Genomic DNA, 16749 nt, shown 5'->3' with positions numbered 1-16749 from the left:
TAGAGAATCTTAAGTGATGAGCAATTGTGGTTGATCTTGCCTATCCAAAGACTAATACATAAAAGTAGGCCTAGTATTTAATAAATGGCCTCATTTTTCACATAATTTAAGTAGCCTAATCTTTAACAACATAGGTGTTATTGTGTTCTTAGCATTGGCCAGTTTTGGTCTTTGACCTCCTCGCTATAGACTGTTTCATCGTTATCGGTGAACAGGCCTACCACTGTTGTATTGTCAGAAAACTTAACGATGGTGCTTGGCTACGCAGTCATGTGGAAACAGGGAGTACAGGAGGGGACTAAGCATGCACGCCTGAGGGGCCTAGGTGTTTTCAGTATCAGCATGGCAGTTTTGTTGTTTACCTACCCTTACCACCTGGGTGCGGCCCGTCAGGAAGTCCAGGATCCAGTTGCAGATGGAGGTGTTTAGTCCCAGGGTTAGCACTATGGTGTTGAACGCTGAGCTGTAGTCAGAATAAGATCGTCTGCTAAATTACCAAAATGTAAATGCATATTTGCGTGTATAGGCCTGTTCTTTGTCATCTAGATAATTGTATCAGTTTAAACTTAGGCTACCAGATATGTCAGCAGGTATGTCAGACAATATTTAGACCCAATTGAATTAAGATATTGTGCAAAAACACACTGTCACTCTTCTTTACAAAATATGATTGAGGGTTCAAATTGAGAACCACTAAGCCTGAGCTCCAGCTGAAGAAGGTGGGGTTATTTTGAAGAATAATTCAGGCGACTGTCATGTTAGGCTAATTATTATTGCTGATGACAAGCATACCCATAACACTATGCAGTTACCGCCATGATTGAAAATATGAAGAGTGGTACTCAGGGATGTGGATCGTAGGATTTTCCCCAAACAAAATGATTTGTGAAACTTCTCTGGGCTGAGGTCCATATCCGGATCTTGAAAGCACATTTTGAAAGCACATTTTCTGGTGCATTTCTGAGTTTCCAGCACATGCTCAATAATTTGACAATGTGAAATCCATATTTTTCTTACATGCACAAATCATTTGTGGATTCCCTCCGGATATCATATGTGGTATGGCCGGATATTGACTCATTAGACATAAGCTTATGTGGACATCTGATAAAAAAAATACATAGTATATTTGTGACTCGTTTCAGGAAACTATGCATATGTCGCGAGTCACTACTTCACAGGAGAGCCATTTGAATGTAAAAATGTGTTTTTTGCAGAAATGCCTTCTGGAACATGGGAACTTTCATGTGCCTTAATTACAAACTTGTATGCCATCAATAAATACGAATACAATTGTTAAGTTACGAGCCTAGTTGGTTTAGCCATGGAAAAAGTCAGGAACCTTTCCGCTAGCCATGATTGACTGAGATAATGGGTGGGCTGGACATGTCCAGAGATGAGTTTGGATTGGTCTGCCACGTAGCACACTTCTGTCTATAACATGAGCTGGTCAGTATGTGTAGGTAATCCTTTCTAACACAGATTTTTTAAATATATCACATAGTAGAACTGCAAAAGTGTTTCTCTCCACTTTCTGGAGAACCGAGTTTTGAAATCAGTGGAATGTCTGGTGGAATTAGATTATGATAGCTAAGGAGATGGAGAAAATTATTGCGTTTGACTTCAAATATGCAGAGGGAGTCGAAAAGAGAAAACACAGAAGGCTGTTGAATAAAACACGTCTCCAGATTACATCTTCAAACTAAGGGCAACCATGGCATCTGTGACAGAGAAGTGTCCGTCCAAGTATAAGATAGTCTAGCTAGCTACATTTTCAGATATTACATGTTTCTAATTTTGTCAGAAAGTCATTATCATATCAATTAAAAGCGTACTTTTAGCTAGCTAGTTCACTTTAGCTGGCTGTCTCACTAGCTAACATTACGTGTATGATCTGTGTAGTTATATAATTCATATTTCAGAGCTATTTGCATTGCTAGCCTAATGTTAGCTAGCAAACACTGAACCTGGTTTGTTAGTTACATGCAGATTCTTGCAGGGTAGTAACTTTATGAGTTGGGATTATGGTTGATTGTTTAGCTATCTAGCTACATGTCGAAACAAAAGACTTCACTATGCAAGTTACCATTTCAATACAATGTTCATGATGTCACTGCAACGGCTGTTGATAGACGTAGCTGGTAAATTCACAGAATAACTGACAAATTTAAAAACGCTCAACAAAAAAAAATTAATTCAATTGTTGCCAGCAGCACAATTAGTCACCAATGCTCTGGATAACATGAAAACAGCCTAACAAGCTCTGCTAGGGCAAGTAAAATGGTCAGAGTGAGCTGTTCTCTCATTTGTGTCTGGAAGTGGCTATCAAGTTAGCTAATCCAAGTTTATCATTTTAAATTGTACCCGCAAAACACCAGTCTCAATCTCAGTCTCCTTCCACTCCTCTTTCTATTCTGTTTAGAGACAGTTTGCAATGTTCCGTGAAGGGAGTCTTACACAGCGTTGTATGAGATCTTCAGTTTCTTGGCAATTTCCTCGCATGGAATAGCCTAAATTTCTCAGAACAAAAATAGGCTGACGAGTTTCAGAAGAAAGTCTTTGTTTCTGGCCACTTTGAGCCTGTAATCGAACCCACAAATGCTGATGCTCTAGATACTCAACTTGTCTAAAGAAGGCCCATTTTACTGCTTCTTAAATCAGGACAATAGTTTTCTGCTGTGCTAACATAATTGCAAAATGGTTTTCTAATGATCAATTAGCCTTTTAAAATGATCAACTTGGATTAGCTAACACAATGTGCCATTGGAACACAGGAGTAATGGTTGCTGATAATGGGCCTCTGTACGCCCATGTAGATTTTCCATATAAAATTTCAGAAATGGTCGTTTCCAGCTACAATAGTCATTTACAACATTAACAATGTCTACACTGTACTTCTGATCAATTTGATGTTATTTTAATGGACAAAAAGTAGCTTTTCTTACAAAAACAAGGACATTTCTAAGTGACTCCATTTGATGGGTAGTATATTTATAGAATATATATATATATATATATATACACACACACACACACACACACACACACACACACACACACACACACACACACACACACACACACACACACACACACACACACACACACACACACACACACACACACACACACACACACACACACACACACACACACACACACACAAATATACATACATATACATACATATACATACATATACATATATATACACACAATATCATTTTAAAATATATTTTCCTATATTATTTCCTGTAAACCCTACCACTCCTCCCCTTATTGGGGTAAACTAACAACAACACTTAGGCTTCCACAGCTTATTCATTCTATATACATTCTATGGGCCCAATCTATCGTCTATTTCTGATGTTCTGATGTCTATTTGCAATATATTTCTAACTCTGCTCTTTCACAAAAGTTCTGAACCTATATAGTCCCACCATTCAGCTCCATTCAACCCCTCCCATCTATCTCTTTACACCATCCATATTGCTATTATTATTATTATTGTTATTTATTCTCGCATGTTCAACGAGCAACAGATAATTCAAAAATTAAATCACAAATGTACACTGCACAAAAATATAAATGCAACATGCAATAATTTCAAAGATTTTACTTAGTTACAGTTGAGATAAGGAATTTAGTCAATTGAAATGAATTCATTATGGCCTAATCTATGGATTTCACATGACTGGTAATACAGATATTCAGCTGTTGGTCACAGATACCTTTAAAAAAAGGAAGAAAAGGTTGATCAGAAACCAGTCAGTATCTGGTGTGACTAGGGCTGTTAACGTCACACCAGCGGTCACAAGTCATGACCGCAGTCAAATTCCACATGACCATTTAGTCATGGTAACTAGGCTTCTCCAAGCTCTGATGCTGCTGGTAGTCATTAGTAGCCTACCAAACGTGCTAACTGCATGGCAACCAGCACTCTATTATTCCTATAATCACTATGACATCAATGGAAATGTAATTGAAATCTAATCAAACACTCCTGAGAGTCCATGAGCTCATTGCGCAATGGTCCATTCTAAATCCAAACCAATTTCACACATATATTGTTTAGCATATGTAAATACAAGACTAAATGAAGAATAGACTAATGGGTGACAATATTATCACGTGTGAATTGATGCCCAACATGTGTAGTAAGGCAAGAAACAGCACATACCTTTTTTTGTCGACTTTTTCTAATCATAGTCACCTACTTCATGTAGCCTTGCCCATGTATCACAACTATAGGGGCATAATAACTTCTTAAAATTAAACACATTAATCCTCTTTACAACCAGTGTAGAGCCTAACTGGCATACTGTACATAGGCGGCTTGTGAGTTTCGGGAAGATAATTTTCACCATAAAAAGACACTTTTATAATAAAGCATTACATTACAATTAATATATGCCTTTGGATGAGGTAATGTTTTGGTCCTAAGTGGTACCAAGAACGAGATAAGGAACCAAACTGAACAATAATTTATTGCTAATGCTATCTAGCTATGGGATACTCCTCTTTCAAGTAAAATGTTCTTTGTGTAATGTTCCTAAGATCTGTTATTCGTCATGTGAGTTGAGATGGGTGTGTCTTGGCTATAAATTATACTAAGAACTGTTTTGTAAGCACTCTCAGATATATTAATTTATAGACACTGAATTGATCTGAGAGTCACAGGGCTATGGTGAAGCTCATAATTAAAGATGGACTTTATAATATGACTCTGACTTGTGTGTGGGTTTGCTCTTTCATTATTTGGTAATACAGGAAATTTCCACGACACTGTATTCACTTGGGATCTATCACATCTCACAACTGTCCCAGAGTATGTTTATAATATTTATTTCTCACACAGAAGGACAAGATGACCATGAAGGCCTGATTCACACAGTCTTCTCTGAACAGTTGATGTTGAGATGTGTCTGTTACTTGAACTCTGTGAATGATTTATTTGGGCTGCAATGCCAAGAGTGTGCAAAGCTGTCATCATGCAAAGGGTGGCCATTTAAAGAATCTCGAAGAAAACATATATTTCGATTTGTTTAACACTTTGTTTGGTTACTACATTTCATAGTTTTACATTTACATTTACATTTAAGTCATTTAGCAGACGCTCTTATCCAGAGCGACTTACAAATTGGTGCATTCACCTTATGACATCCAGTGGAACAGCCACTTTACAATAGTGCATCTACATATTTTAAGGGGGGGGAGGGGGGGGTGAGAAGGATTACTTTATCCTATCCTAGGTATTCCTTAAAGAGGTGGGGTTTCAGGTGTCTCCGGAAGGTGGTGATTGACTCCGCTGTCCTGGCGTCGTGAGGGAGTTTGTTCCACCATTGGGGAGCCAGAGCAGCGAACAGTTTTGATGTCTTCACTATATTTTCAATTTAGAAAATAGTAAAAAATAAAGAAAAACCCTTGAATGAGTAGGTGTTCTACACAAACTCTTCAAAACTGTTTCGGCTAGGAAGCATGCCGACGCCTTTAGAAGTAAAAGAGCCTAGAAGATCGTTTTGGAATTAAAAGAAATTGTCACACTGGGAACCTTTCAAGATCAAAAAGGTTCCTTTAGGAATCCCTCTGAAAAATGGTCTTCGTTCGTGGACCCCCCTTTTGTGATGGGGGGGTGTTTAATTTGGAACTTTTAAAATAATATATTGTAGAGGTGGCAGCCTATCAGAAGATCGGAGGCTTTGCTTTCACAGGGTTCTTTTTGGCCACCAGTTAGAGTAAATATAACTTCTGTTCATCATGTTATGGTTGTACACTGCAAATGTAAATTTTCCTTGAATATTTGTGCATATTACCCATTCTAATATCATAGTCATAATTAACATTGCTGATTGCATAGTGTAATAAAGTGGTACTATTCAAACTTTGCATAGGATCTTGAGGAACTCATACACCTCAGTAAGTCTCATTGAATCTACAAAACTGTCAGTTTTCAACCTTAACATGTGATGCCAATACAACAGAAAAGATGAACAGGGTTGACATTTACTCCCATGGGTGACCTAAAAATATCTATCTGAAAGCCAAGGTCCTACTAAGCCATGCCTCCAGTCCAGGGTTCCTCCAGTTCCTCTATTATAGGTGTTTGGTGTTACTCTGGACCCTGATCTCTCTTTTGATGAACATATCAAGACTGTTTCAAGGACAGCTTTTTTCCATATATGTAACATTGCAAAAATCAGAAACTTTCTGCCCAAAAATTATGCAGTAAAATGTATCCATGCTTTTGTCACTTCTAGGTTAGAGGACTGCAACGCACCCAGATAAGGCACTAAATAAACTTCAGGCAGTGCTGAACACAGCTGCTAGAATCTTGACCAGAACCCCCAAAAAATCATATTACTCCAGTGCTAGCCTCTCTACACTGGCCTCCTGTTGAGGCAAGGGCCGATTTCAAGGTTTTACTGCTAACCTACAAAACATTACATGGGGTTGCTCCTACCTATCTTTCCGATCTGGTCCTGCCGTACATACCTACACGTACGCTACGGTCACAAGATGCAGGCCTCCTAACTGTCCCTAGAATTTCTAAGCAAACAGCTGGAGGCAGGGATTTCTCCCATAGAGCTTCATGTTTATGTCAGTCTGTTATATCTGGAGTATTTCTCCTGTCTTATCCGGTGTCCTGTGTGAATTTAAGTATGTTTTCTCTAATTCTCACTCTCTCTCTTTCTTTCTCTCTTTCTGACTCTCTCTGGGGACCTGATCCCTAGGACCATGCCTCAGGACTACCTGGCCTGATGAATCCTTGCTGTCCCCAGTCCACCTGGCCGTGCTGCTGCTCCAGTTTCAACTGTTCTGCCTGCGGCTATGGAACCCTGACCTGTTCACCGGACGTGCTACCTGTACCAGGCGTGCTGTTTAGAACTCTCTGGAGACAGCAGGAGCGGTAGAGATACTCTGAATGATCGGCTATGAAAAGCCAACTGACATTTACTCCTGAGGTGCTGACCTATTGCACCCTCGACAACCACTGTGATTATTATTATTTGACCCTGCTGGTCATCTATGAACATTTGAACATCTTGGCCATGTTCTGCTATAATCTCCACCCGGCATAACCAGACTCCACCCAGCATAACCATAACCATAACTAGGACTGGCCACCTCTCGTAGTCTGGTTCCTCTCTAGGTTTCTTCTGATGTTCTGGCCTTTCTAGGAGTTTTTCCTAGCCACCATGCTTCTACACCTGCATTGCTTGCTGTTTGGGGTTTTAGGCTCGGTTTCTGTACAGCACTTTGAGTTATCAGCTGATGTAAGAAGGGCTTTATAAATAAATGTGATTTGATTTCTCCTCACTTAACAGGCACATTCCTTTTTGTAGAAATGTGTCACTGACCTCTGCATATCTGGTCACATTTCTTTTGTCAATTTGGATTTTATCATTTGATTTATGAGGAGGAAAGTAGGGAACAGAGTTAAAATGTACTAAAGTACTCATATCAGACAATATCCGTCCTACTATTTTTTTAACTTCAGTGGCTAGTTGGCCAGCATGAAAGCAGACCAAACAAAACGACTGTCATATATTTAAATGCTGAGCTTTTAATCACATGCTGAGGGTGCACCAAAAAGGGGAAATGAAATGTGGCCAATTGACAAGAAACAAAAGTAGTTTCAAACATAATATAATGTGTGTGAGTAACAGACAATGCCAACTGTGAGCTTTTGAATTCGCTACTGTTAGAGGGAATTAGTCATGTTCAGCCAAAGTACAATTGGTATTGCCTTTCCCTTCACCTGCATTGCAGAGTGGAGGGAAACATTTAAGTTATATTAATAAACTAGCTAACATGGAAACCATTTAAAATCTACTCGTACTCTTATGATAATTAAGACATTATAATGTTTACTATTATAAAAATAGTAACATCAATCACCCTGCAGAGTAAAGTACATTTTACAGTATTTGTTGCACAGCTCAGTGCTATTTTGTGTGAGCAAAGTTGAGCCCATTACATTTGTATACGTAAATCTGGAACACTCAAATTAGTATGATATGTTACATTTGGTATGACAGTAAGTCATACCAAACATACACAAATGCCTAGCAACCCAAAAGTTCCGTGTTTGAATCTCATTTTGGCAAATTAGCAACTTTGGACTACTTACCACTTTTTAGCTACCTTGCAACCACTTAGCATGTTAGCTAACCCTTCTTTATAACCTTAACACTTTAAGCTTTCTCCTAACCGTAACCCCTAATCTAACATGGCACATGATACTAAAACAGTTGAATGTAATATATCATACTAAAGAAGTCAAAAGTAATATATCATACTAAAGCAGTCAAACGTAATATATCATACTAAAGTGGTCAAACGTAATACATCATACGAAAGAAGTCAAAAGTAACATATCATACTAAAGTGGTCAAACGTAATATATCATACTAAAGTGGTCAAACGTAATATATCATACTAAAGTTGTCCAACGTAATATATCATACTAAAGTGGTCAACCGAAATATATCATACTAAAGAAGTCAAAAGTAATATATCATACTTAAGCAGTCAAACGTAATATATCATACTAAAGTGGTCAAACGTAATATATCATACTAAAGAAGTCAAAAGTAATATATCATACTTAAGCAGTCAAACGTAATATATCATACTAAAGTGGTCAAACGTAATATATCATACTAAAGTGGTCAAACGTAATATATCATACTAAAGCAGTCAAACATAATATATCATACTAAAGCAGTCAAACGTAATATATTATACTAAAGTGGTCAAACATAATATATCATACTAAAGTGGTCAAACGTAATATATCAAATTAAAGGAGTCAAATGCAATATATCATACTAAAGCAGTCGAATGTAATATATCATCGAAAATGGTCAAATCAAACTGGTGTATGCAATAAATAAATCATATGTTTTGCTCTGAGACCAGGTTGCTCACATGACATTTATGGGAAGTATTCTACAATATGCTGTATCATGTTTTATCACTGCCTGAAACACTTTTATTTTTAAGACCTCTTTCCGTTTAAATAAATTATTAATGAATTTAATCACTGTAACGGTGTTTATTATAAAACCTCTCATACCGCCATCCAGAACTATAATAATAATAATAACAATGTGGCAGTCATGTTAAAACGATTTCCTTATATGAACTGTAACTCAGCAAAATCTTTGAAATTGTTTGTATTTTTGTTCAGTATAGAAAAAGGCATCCAGAAAAACCAACATTGGGTATGGGAATTTATACAATCAAAAAACAACATAACAGACCTGGTTTAGGTTATGACAGGGCAGCCTGTAGGCTTTTGTTAGATTCCTGCACTGAATCATATAATCCAATAGTCATGGCTGTCACTCTGAAAAAATATTTGTGTAGTTAATCAGACATGGGAAATTTTCCCTCCATAATGGAAGAACAGCCCTGGTTTAAGATTATAGTCCCATACTGTGGTAAATACATCACGTAGCCATCTTCAGATGCAGAATCAATATGACTTACTGTGTGTGACGTGAGCTGTTTTATTAAGATGGATTATTCCTTGCATCCATGAGCAGGTTTGTTAAACATAGATTGTATCTACTTACAAAGCTTAGCTACTCCGTAGTTGTGCTGTCCTCATCTCACCTGTTGTTGGTCATACACTGAAGTCATGGAGTTATTCTATTGTTTCTCTCTTCCAATTCAACCACTACACATGTAGTCTTATCCCCTTCTCTGAAATACCTCTTTGAACAACCTTAGTCTAACCAATGATACCCTAGAGAAACTGCAGTGCAAGCAAGCAACTTCAGCTCTTGGAGAAGTCCTTGTTGCTTGCGCTGCAGTTTCTCTATTACGCAATTGATTATTCCTGTGCTAGTTGGTTTTTACACGATCATGTCACATTTCTTCTTCCCCCTTAAAGAGACAAGTGTATTTGTCAATGACTAGTTATAGGAGAGAATGTAATGCATATTATTGCTGGCTAAAAAGGTGTTGTTTGCATACACTAGAGACTTTCCTTTAGCATGCCTAGTTTACAACTACTATGAGTTTTCTTTTACATAATCAGCTGAGAAATATTTTCTGATACTCTTGCTGTTGAAGTGCACAAGAAGCGAGAGTCAGATTTTAATTATCACTGTTAAAATCAAATGTGTGACTTGATTTTAAGGAATACTTGATGTTATTTCAACATGTAACAAAATATAATATAAGGCTCTATGCATGCCAGCACAATGCATCACCGGGGGCAGACTACCTGCTCCACCCAATGTCACAGGAAGGCCATGAAGATCATCATGGACAACAACCACCCGAGCCACTGCCTGTTCACCCCGCTATCATCCAGAAGGCGAGGTCAGTACAGGTGCGTCAAAGCAGGGACCGAGAGACTGAAAAACAGCTTCTATCTCAAGGACATCAGACTGTTAAACAGCCACCACTAACTTTGAGTGGCTGCTGCCAACAAGTGACTCAACTCCAGCCACTTTAAGAATGGAAATTAATGGAAATTGATGTAAAAAATGTATCACTAGCCACTTTAAACAATGCCACATAATATAATGTTTACACACCCTACATTACTCATCTCATATGTATTTTTGTATATACTGTACTCTATACCATCTACTGCATATTTATGTAATACATGTATCATTAGCCACTTTAAACTATGCCACTTTGTTTACATACCCTACATTACTCATCTCATATGTATATACTGTACTCGATACCATCTACTGCATCTTGCCTATGCCATTCTGTACCATCACTCATTCATATATCTTTATGTACATATTCTTTATCCCTTTACACTTGTGTGTATAAGGTAGTAGTTGTGGAATTGTTAGGTTAGCTTACTCGTTGGTTATTACTGCATTGTCGGAACTAGAAGCACAAGCATTTCGCTACAGTCGCATTAACATCTGCTAACCATGTGTATGTGACAAGTAAAATTGGATTTGATTATATTTAGTACACATGAGTATTCCGAGTGGAAATCATTAACTGGATTGATAAAGATATTGACCATGAGTTTTTGCCCTCGATGAAATAGCTGATGGACTTCAACGTGCAAACACACAAACCTTTATTGTACTTCCCTTGAATGAAATGTAAAAAAGCTCATTAAAAGCTCTTACTTCCCAAACATCAGCTATATCAATAGTGTCATAAAACAATATGTGTCATTATAGAGTGATCAGACAAGTCTTAAGTGTTAAGTGTTATTGACTATACGATTGTTTATCCCATGTGTAACTCTATGTTGTTTTTGTCGCACTGCTTTGCTTAATCTTGTCGCAGTTGTAGTTGTAAATGAGAACTTGTTCTCAACTGGCCTACCTGGTTAAATAAAAGTTATTTTTTAAAATGTTTTATTAAGTATTGTTGTCAAAATGTAATTCATAGAGGAAGGATAAAGCTTTATCTTGTTGTATACAACATGTTGCAATATTTTTTATACTTGCTTTAGCTCTCTGTCAAAGTCTACTAATGTGCAATCATTAATACAAAAAATCCATGTAGATGTCAGCTGCAGTTAAACGATATTCAACAATGTATGCTGTGTATATTTACTTGTCCACTGTCACTCACAGTAACAGGCGACAATAATTACACATAACCAAACAACAAGACACTACAGTAGAGGAAAGGTTGCTGAAACATGCAGAATGGAGCTAATTGTCCATATTATTGATCATTGCTGGACTGACAAATGTGTTCACATGGTGTGAGAAAAGCTAAACGGTCTAGTTGTGCTTTACTTTGTACTGTTATTCTAAGATAGGTGTTGGTGAGTGTGTGGTCTTTCTAAATATGACAAACTGAGGAAAGATTATGTCTCTAAGTGAGACAAATCATTTGACTAAAAGTAAATAAACTAAAGGAAAGGTGTAAACACTTACTTGCAATCGTCTGTCAGAACTATGTTCACCGGCGAGCGATGTCTCAACAGCTGAAGTTCAAAGACCAATAGGGACTTATCTGAAGTGATCTGTGTTCAATGTGAGTGGTAAAAAAGACAACAACCTCAATAATGACTAATGACTGAAATATTTGCATTACATTATATTTAATCAACCTAGTCTGGAATGAATAGAATAGCCCCAAAATTGCAAGCATCAAGTTATATCAAATGCACCTTGAACACAAACATTGGAAGTTGTTTTAAATATTTAACCAGGTCGGCTAGGGACTCTTCTACTGCATGTCATGTAATCACTAAAACATTCCATTCAACAACTGTCACTCTTTCTCACTTTGTTTTACCAAATCCTTATTGATGTCAACAAAACATTATTTAAATTAAAGTTAAAGTTGTGCATAAATATATCAAGTTAGGTTTTAGGCTCTCATTTAAAGTCACAATATGGATTATTTTGTTTCAGCCCAATATGCTGGGAAATTGAATCACATGGCCACTTTCCTGCCATTCATTTTTGTCCCACGAGCACAAGTAGCCAAGAGAGTTAGCTCATTAGATTAGTCGTAACAGGAAAAACTGATCCATTGTGGTATACTAGGAAATCAGCTGGTGGACGAGCCCATTGCCAAATGTGTAGATAGGGTTTGTCATTAAAAAAATCTAACTTCTTAATGACAGGCATATGTTTTACCCGAGAACTCACAAGTTCATGGAGCCTGACATTGTGAGGAAAATAATATTACGCTAAGGCTGTTCTTCTTCGTCGGTGGCACTGTCGTTCCGATTCATGGCAGTTCAAATGCTTTTGTATTCTAAGGCTTTATTTCAACAATCTGTGCTTAGGAAGTCACATAATAAATTGCATAGATTGCACCTGTTCTGGTCTACCAAACAAATGCTTATTTGAGTAAAATTTAGCTGGAATTGGCATTAGCTAGAGTGCGTTTGCTAGCTAGCTTCAGTGTTGTTAGCACCGGTTAGACAAGGCTGCGAAAATTCCCCCTCCCGCCATTATGAATCTCAGCGGAGATTGGAGCACGAACTGGGATACGTTTAGAGGTGAATAGGAGGACTATGCTCTAGCAACGGGACTTCTGGAAAAAGAAGATGAGGTAGTGGCTGCCACCTTGAGGACTATAATGGGAACTGAATGCCGACACGTATACAAACACAACCTGAAACTAACAGCAGCTCAGCAAGGTAACGCTATAGCTATTCTTGATGCTCTTGAACATTACTTTAAGCCAGCAAAGAATGTCATCTACGAGCATTATGTTTTTGGTTGTTGCAAACAGGAGGACGGGGAGTCCATTGACAGCTTTGTCACTAGGTTAAGGGAAAAGGCAGCTACATGTGACGAGGGTGCTTTAAGAGATGAACTGATCAGAGATAAGATTGTGCTTGGTATAACTGATGAGGGCACCCGCAGACGTTTGCAGAGAGAACACGACCTGACGCTGGCCTTGACAGTGGAGACATGCCGTGCAGCAGAGCTTACTGATATACGGATTAGGTCCATGGAGCTAGAAAGGCAACATATGGACAATGTCAATGCTACAGTCAGGCAGCCAGTAAAGAAATTCCCCTTTGCCACAGCTAATGCTAATACTACAGCCAACTCTGAATTAGACAACCCCAATACATGCCGATATTTTGGTATTTCTTATGGACGAGGAAAAGAACACTGCCCAGCCTATGGAAAAATATGCAAATCCTGTGGTACAGCTAATCACTTCGCAAGGGTCTGCATGAAAAGCAAGAGAAAGGAGGGTAAAGTGCACTCCATGGAAACAAACACAGATGAAGGGAACGACAGCACAGAGGATGTACATGCTAGCGAGTGCATATGGGCAGTGAGGGCAAAAGGACAAAAGTGGTTTGTCACTCTGCTACTTAATAATAAACCACAGCAATGCCAGCTAGATTCAGGGGGCACAAGCAACGTTATGAGCCTTAAAGACAAAAGGAGGCTCGCACCCAGAGACAAACTCACACAGAGTAGCACCAATCTGAAACTGTATTCAGGCCAGTTCATGACCTCTTTAGGCCTGTTTGTGACAGAGTGTGTTTTACGTGGCCAAGAACACACCCTTGAGTTTGAAATAGTTGAGGCTAGTCAACAGCCATTACTGTCAGGTTCTACATGCGAGCGCCTTGGGCTTATTAACTTCACCATCCCAGCTGATCTTAACATTATAGACAAAGTCCAGGCTGGGCCCCTGAGTAAGGACACACCCCTAAGCAATTACCATGATGTCTTCAACGCACCGGTCGAGTCAGTTCCTGGGGAAGTCCACTTTGAGTTGGACGCAGCAATCCAGCCTGTCCAGTGTGCACCCCGCAAAGTACCAGTGGCCATGAAAGCAGCTACGAAGGCTCAGCTTGACAAATACAAAGCAGATGGCCACATCATATCCGTCCCCGAGACTCCAGACTGGATAAGTAATATGGTTATCGTCAAGAAACCAGACAAGCTACGGATATGCAATGATCCTAAACACCTCAACCGGGGGCTCTGTGATGTTCACATTACATTATGCCCATGTTGGAGGATGTTCTTTACAAGCTCCCAAAGGCCAGAGTCTTCACTCTCGTGGATGCCAGAGATGCCTTCCTGCAGTGCAAGCTCGATGAGCCCAGGAGCTACATAACCACCTTTTGGACACCCTGGGGCTGGAAGAGGTGGTTGAAGCTTCCGTTTGGTGTCTCCGTGGCTCCAGAGGTGTATCAGCGGAAAAAGCAGGAGCTGTTGATGGGACCCAGTGGCGTGGAACCGATAGCAGATGACATTCTCGTAGTGGGCTGTGGGGACAGTGATGAGGAGGCAGAATGTGACCATGACACCAAGCTGTTGGCCCTGATGGTCAGATGCAGACAGGTCAAGCTAAGGCTAAGCATAAAAAAGATTCAGTTTAAAGTGCCAGAGGTCCGCTTTCATGGGCACATCTTGTCCTCCACCGGATTGAAGGTGGATCCTGAAAAAGTGAAGGCTGTCTTGGAAATGCCCCACCCATCTGCATTGAAGGGAGTGCAGCGCTTCATCGGATTCGTCACCTACCTGGCCTGGCCAAATTCCTACCGCGGCTCTCTGTGTGTGAGCCACTAAGGAGGCTCAATGACAAGGACACTATCTGGCATTGGCTCCCAAAACATGACGCAGCGGTGAGGGAAATAAAACAACTGCTCATCCAGACACCTGTACTGCCATACTACAATGTGTCAAAACCTGTCACGATTCAGAGTGACTCAAGCCAGTATGGACTTGGCTGTTGCCTCATGCAGGAGGGCCAGCCTGTGGCATTCGCCTCTAGGGCACTGACCCCAACAGAGCAGAACTATGCCCAGATAGAGAAGGAGTGCCTCAGCATTGTGTTTGCATGCCAACGCTTCCACCATTACCTGTACATCAAAAGCCTCTTCTGAATGCCCCAAAACGACTGCAGAGCATGCTACTGGCCCTACAAAACTACAACCTCAAGGTGGTGTATAAGCCAGGGCCAGAGATGTATGTGAGTGACACGCTCAATAGGGCTACTGCATCAGGCACTCACACATGCTCCATGCATGAAGAACTCGCAGTGTGCAGCTTACAAACAGAGCAAGTGGATGTTGAACACATCAACCAGACTGACTACCTCAATGTTACGGATCAGCGCCTTATACAAATCAGACAGCACACAGACAGGGACGAGCAACTCCAGGCATTGAGGTCTGTGATTCTGATGGGCTGGCCCGACTGCAAGGAAGAAACTGCTTTAGCCGTCAGAGAATATTGGCCAGTGTTCAAAACTGAGTAATATTCAAGTGTCAGGGAGTCATTATTCCCCGGTCTCTGCGCCCTGAGATGTTGACACTCGTGCACTCAAGTCACATAGGAGGTGAGGCATGTTACAGACAAGCACGTTACACACTGTATTGGCCAGGAATGCAGAGTGAAATCAAAGACTATGTCAGTAAATGCACAATCTGCAATGAATATGCCATTGAGCAACAGAGAGAGACAATGATGTCCCACGAGCTACCGATGCGCCCCTGGCAGATAGTAAGTCTAGATCTCTTCCAGCACAGTGGCAAAGACTTTCTGCTGGTAATATAATAATAATAATATAATAATATATGCCATTTAGCAGACGCTTTTATCCAAAGCGACTTACAGTCATGTGTGCATACATTCTACGTATGGTAGTCGATCATTACTCAGACTTTTGGGAGATTGACCTCCTCCCCGACCTCTCAGCAGAGACAACGATCAAATGCTGCAAGTCTCAGTTTGCCCGCTATGGCCTGCCAGATAGGGTAATTTCATACAATGGACCCCAATTCTCCGGAGTTGAGTTCCGAAAATGTGCTGCAGGATGGGAATTCGAGCAAGTCACTTCATCACCATGACACACAAAAGCTAATGGGGAGGCGGAGTCTGCAGTAAAAATCGCAAAGAACCTCTGCAAAATAGCTCTGTGAGAGGGCAAAGATGCCTGGAAAGCAATCCTGCAGTGGCGCAATACCCCGACAGAAGGCATGGATAGCAGCCCGGTCCAGCGCCTCATGGCACAGCGCTTAAAAGCAGCTCTGCCAGTAGCCAGCACTCTCCTGGAGCCATGTGTGGTGACAGAGGTGCTGGTGAAGCTATGTCACAGAAGACAGGTCTCCAAGTTCATCTACGACAAATCAGCAAAAGACTTACTTGAGCTCAGGGTGGGTGAAACGGTGCGAATGAAGCCACTACCAGGGAACCGGACAGGCCTCTGGAGACTCGGATCCTGTGTACAGAAAGTGGCACCACGCTCCTACTTTGTTGAAGTGAATGGATCACTGTACCGTCGTAACAGGGTTGACCTTCGGAT

General features: G+C 40.0%; 1 protein-coding gene across 4 annotated transcripts in view; it reads right to left on the bottom strand.

Moving 5' to 3' along the window:
* Nucleotides 1-12046, bottom strand: part of slc29a1b (solute carrier family 29 member 1b) — a 38174-nt gene extending 26128 nt beyond the window's left edge. The window contains exon 1 of one of the 4 annotated variants that reach the window (XM_046312427.1): nt 11886-12046. The gene's annotated coding sequence lies outside the window, so the exon portion shown is untranslated. Of the gene's footprint in view, nt 1-366; nt 438-9581; nt 9752-11885 lie in introns of those variants that run through there. The other 3 variants (XM_046312430.1, XM_046312431.1, XM_046312428.1) reach the window with 3 other exon arrangements.
* Between the last annotated feature and the right edge of the window lie 4703 nt (nt 12047-16749).

Source organism: Oncorhynchus gorbuscha, linkage group LG18 (genome assembly GCF_021184085.1).
Source record: "Oncorhynchus gorbuscha isolate QuinsamMale2020 ecotype Even-year linkage group LG18, OgorEven_v1.0, whole genome shotgun sequence".
Classification (NCBI taxonomy): Eukaryota; Metazoa; Chordata; class Actinopteri; order Salmoniformes; family Salmonidae; genus Oncorhynchus; species Oncorhynchus gorbuscha.
This window is presented reverse-complemented; position numbering and strand designations above follow the sequence as displayed.